The sequence below is a fragment of the Rhagoletis zephyria genome, unplaced genomic scaffold (genome assembly GCF_001687245.7).
Source record: "Rhagoletis zephyria isolate East Lansing unplaced genomic scaffold, Rhagoletis_zephyria_1.1 Rzeph_scaffold_00743, whole genome shotgun sequence".
NCBI classification, from domain to species: Eukaryota; Metazoa; Arthropoda; class Insecta; order Diptera; family Tephritidae; genus Rhagoletis; species Rhagoletis zephyria.
Window position 1 is genome coordinate 70,559 of NW_016157827.1, and position 5,486 is coordinate 76,044.

A 5,486-nucleotide genomic window follows, 5' to 3' on the forward strand; every position below is an offset into this window, starting at 1 on the left:
CAACATATTCATCAATTAAAAAACTATCAATGAACTGGTTAGCATAGGACCGGATATACTTATAGTACTAGTTAGTGAAAAGTAGTAGCACATGAATCAGCATAAACCCAGTTACTTAAACTGTCAGTACAAACACAAGAACGGAACCAGTTAACGTACTTCGTAATTTAACAATTTAATTTTTATCCTATTGTTCGAGTATTTTGATATTTTCCCAGACTTCTCAGAATTTTAAGGAGCTTTTCGGAATCTTTCTAAAATTGGCGTTAATCTTACAAATTCTATTGTGATTTAAAATATATGTCCACTATTTTTCGGAAATTTTTCAGAATATTTTGGTAACTGTTAAGACTTGACAAGAATTTTAGTGGATTCCCCAGATATTTTCGGAGTACTACTGTATTTTTCACATTTATTAGGTAGGATTTCTCGTAATTTTTTCGGAAGTTTTAGGAGTTTTTCTGTATTTTCCAAAACGATACTTTCAGACATATCGCTTGAGCATATAGGAAAATTTTCAGAAATTTTTAGGTATTTATCAAGAATTTTCTTGCTTATTTTTTGGAGTTTTTAATTTTCTTCGTTTTTTTGCGGGAGTTTTTAAGAATTTACGGAATTATTTGCAATTTCGAAATATTATGGTAATCCTCGAAACTACTTCAGGGTTTAACCAAATGTCCACTATTTTTCAGAAATTGTTGGGGTTTTCCGAATCTTTTGGTTATTTTAAATGCTTGGCGGTATTTTGAATATTTTTTTAGAAACTGCTTAGGAATGAAGGAGTACTTTCAAAAGTTTTCGGTGTTTTGGGAATTTATTTTCTTCATTTTTTTTTTTAGTTTTAGTTTTAGTTTTTTTTTAGTTTTCAAAACACACGAAAGAATCGATAAACTCACGAAATTATGGGCCAAATATAGTAAAACTGCGTTTTTAGTTTTTCACTCTGACGTCAGGATTTTTTTCAAAGGACTTTGAAATTTTAAAGATGTGATTAATTCAAAAAATTATTTAAAAAATCGGCGCAACGTAGAATAACAATATGGGCACCAAACGAGGTAGAAAATTCTGTAGAATTGGAAAATAATAAAGTTGTTTGGTTTACAAGGACGAATAGGTATTTTTTTTTATAATAAATTTTATCTTTTTAAGTTAATAAAGATTATAGTACAAAATTCGATGATGAGGTCGTGCTTATATTAATCCCCAAACAATAATTAAAATAAAAAATATTGCAAATTTTCAAGGATATTTAGGACAAAATTTGTAAAGGACCAAAAAAATTATTCTTTTATAGTTCTAAAAAATTTTTCTTCTTATTGTTATCCTACTTGCACTGAATTAAAAAAAAAAATTAAATAATCATACTTTTTAAATTTCAAAGCCCTTTTAGAAGAAATCCTGACGCCAGAGAGAAAAACTAAGTACGCAATTTAACTATAATTCACCCATAGTCTCGCGAATATATTAGTTTTTTGTGTGTAAAATTTACTTTCGCACGTTGTTATTTTTCGGAATTTTTAGGATTTCTCGAGACCTTTCTCTATTTTATTTAAAGGGTCTTTTCTGATTTTTTCGGAGTATTTCGGAAACTTTTGTTTATCACCGAAATTTTTTTCGGGCTTTAAAGTAAAATATTCAGATTTTTTATGCTATTTTTGCGACTTTAAAGAATTTCCACTATTTTACGCATATTTTCCGGGTTTTTTCAAAATCTTTTGGTGTTTTTAGGACTTGAAGCGGATTTAAGGGTACTCTCAGATGTATGCGGAATTTTTCGAAAATTTTCAGTTACGAAAAAATTTTATATAAAAAATTGGAATTTTCTATGCTATTTTTCAAAACTTTTCGTTATCGTCGGTACTTTCGGCCTATTTTTGGTAATACTGCAGAATTTCTCGTTATTTTTTGCGATTGGGCTATTTAAGAAATTTTTAGAATTCTTTTTAAGAGATTTCCGTTTTTTTTGTTATTATCGAACATTTTCGGTGTTTTCCAAAATTTAATATTAATATTTAGTATTAAAAAAATCAAATTTTTTAAACTATTTTTTAAAACTGTGTCCTTGCTTTTCGGATATCTGCAGAGTTTTTCGTTATTTTCACTTTCGGTTTGTTCGGATTTTTTTTTCGAAACTAGTTATAATAATTCTTGGTAGACAAAACAGTTCTATTTATTCTAAAAAAAAAGTGCCATTTATTCTATGGCGAAAGACATCAGTTTTGAAAATTTGGCAAATCTGAAGCATTTGATCTATAATATCTAGCGTATTAACATTTTTAACGGTTATTATTTTAATCTTTAACGAGCCAGTGTAACCACTGCTATTAAAAATAGATATGTGAACTAAATTTAAGGTAGTCTACTATTTCACTGCATGGTTACTTACGAGCTTATGTAAGTAGGAATACAAAGCTTCAAAATTTCAAATTTTTTACCATTCAATCAGCGGCGGTGTATGCATAAATCTACATGCTTTCATATGTGATTATACAAAGAAGACTTTAGTTAGTATGTGTGTATGTGCTCACTAAAGCAGCCTTTAAAATGATTAAATTGCTGTCGGTTTGCCTGTTGCACTCATAGTTAGATAAACTCACACATGACCATATGTGCATACGTGCAGATGCCTGAGTATCTCCTTTCAATTTATGTGGCATGCAAGCTCTTTTTTTTGCAAGGATGTGCAACACTAGCACAAACATTTTCCTATATTTTTTGCCTAATATGTGGTTACCAAGGATTTGCTTAGTGGATTTGCTGTTACTGTCGCAAAAAGAAAAGCAAAAAAAAGGAGTAGCCACAAAGGCGCACACATGCGCAGAGCGCCTGCATTTAGTGCCATTCAGTGTTTTCCTGCTTTTGCCACACACTTAGAGAACATTTAAATTTCAGTTGGAATTTCTGCGGTAAAAACGTTTATTTGGCTGACGCTTTGCATAAAGACAGCCGACTCAGGCAGACATGCAGGCAGGCAGCTGACTAACCGCAAAAAGTAAGTAATACGTGGGAACTTCTATACAAAAAAAAAAAATAGCAAGAAAATGAAGAACCATGCCTAGGCTGACGCTTGTGTGCTACCATACTTTGATGCAACAGCTTTCTACGTTTTATTTGCGTGCAGCATGAAAGAGTAAATATATGTATAAACGCTGATATGTAAACACTTTTCAATCTATAAATATTTGTATATGTATAGCTGCGCGCTTGCTTCTTTTGTAATATTCGTCGATTGAATTGAATTGAAATATAGTTGCAGTTGTAGAAATTAAGTGTTGGCTGTCATGTGGGCGTTTTACTTGCACATATGTACATATGCATATCCATATCGTATGCATGTATGCCATGCCTCATGCAATCCTCTGGCACAACTAACTCGCTGCCGTTGGTCTGACAAATAAATTGCTTGTGGCAATAATACTCATGTGTGGAATATCGATAAACATACTTGCATATATATACTTGTGTGCATGGGTATGTGCATCATTGGAAATTGCATAGCATGGCTGCGTGTGATTTGTTTGCTTGGCATATGGGGCGTATGAGTGATATTCAATTGATAGTTTGCATGTAAGCAAATAAAGGCGTTACTCGCGACGGTAATATTGATTTAAAGAACCCACCGATTTGTTAGCCTTCAAATTAAATGTATATTTAATAGCAGATATTGAGTGTACATTTCTTTAATAACTTTTGATTATTTTTTTTAATTTAATTTTTTTCGTGTGACGGCGTTGCCTGAAACGGCTCAGGTTCTTCGCAAAAAAAATTAAAATTTAAAAAAGTTAACAAAACTGGGAAATCACGATTTCATAGACCCTTTTCTACATTGTATGCCACTGAACTAAGCACCACATGGCAGAACCGATTTGGATAACATTTTTTGGCCGTATTTGAATGGGTTCGTGGTCGTTTGAGGTTTACAATTGCATCCAGTAGGTGGCGCTGCGATTGGCGGTGGTTCCAGTGGTAAAAGCCCTTTAGAAAAAAATATTTAAGTATATGCAATATGTATTATTATCCAACGAAAGGGGTTTGATAAATACGGGCATAGTGATTCCCAAAGTAGTCCAGGGTGACCCCCAGGTGCCCACGGGGGACTCGACGGGAGTCTACGTTTGGGGGTTCACAAGTTGTAAGTGGGGGTCTGTTATGTAACTGCTTGTACTGGGCCGGAAGTCACGGCGGATCGGCATGGTTGTAGCCCGGTTTTAGCTCATCAGCCCTTGTCGTGGTTCCTGCCGTTCCTTCCAGCCCACAGCCGTAATCAAAAAAGGAGTCATGCCGGATAGAGGAAACGGAAACGAAAGATGGTACAGCGATAAAGAGGGAAAGCGGTAGAAAACCAGTCCTGTCAGGAGGGAGCCGTCCCACCCCATCTGTCTGTGTACCAAACAGCCGTGAGCCCCACTTTAGCTCCAAAACGTAGAAGTGGGGTTCCCTAATCCTGACCGTAGTTCGTCAGTCTATTAATCCAGTCAAGTCCCTAGTCTGAAAGTCAGCGTATAAAGGCCATCTAGCTCTTCTCCTGCCAAGTGCCTTTAGGGCAACACCCACACCAACAAGAAAAGGGATTAACACGCCATATTAACTAGTATCCCTTCACCTAGAATTTAAAATAACGTACATTTTCTCTTTATTTTCACTTCAAATGTACAATTGACTTATAATTGTATTTATGTAGGTACGCATGTAGTGGCGGTCAAAAATGGATGAATGGTGTTTCGTTTTTAATATTTTTGATGTTTTTCAAGCTAGAATTTGTTTGATATTTTCTTATAAAAATATGGTTCATGCTTTAACAAAAATTATATAAATCACACTTTCAAACTTTATACAGAACTTAGAAAAATTCCACAAATTTTTATCTAAATCTTGAGCTTTTGAAAGTGGTCTCAAAAAAAAAACTCAGTGCGGACTACACGCTAGGCGCGGAAGAAGTGAAACTTAATAGAGGAAATGCCAGAAAGAAAGAATGCGATATACATACACATGTACGTATTTTATAATATACAAAAAACAGATGTATTTAACTTTTTTTTAACAACCTTTAATTTTTTATAACTAACTGCAAAGTTTAATTATTATTTGTGCCTGAGAAAACATTCATATCTACAATATTAACTAATATATTGTGGTAACTTAAGTAAGATATAAAAAATTGTATTTCAATATTATTAATATTTCTAGAAAAACCGCACCAATGGCAGCCGCTCCTTTGGTTGTTGGATCCTTTCTACCATTAACCATTTCCAGTGAAAATTTGTCTTTAAAAACTTTTGTCAGTTCGTCAGATTTGGCCAGGGAAAAGTTGGCGTTGAAATCTCCTGCGAGAAGTACGGATAAATCATAACAGTCTACTTATCTTTATTTTCATCTTTATCTTTCATCTTCTTCTTTATCTTTATCTTCATTCTTCATCTTCATATTCATCTTCAGCTTCAATCTTCATCTTCATCTTCATCTTCATCTTCATCTTCATCTTCATC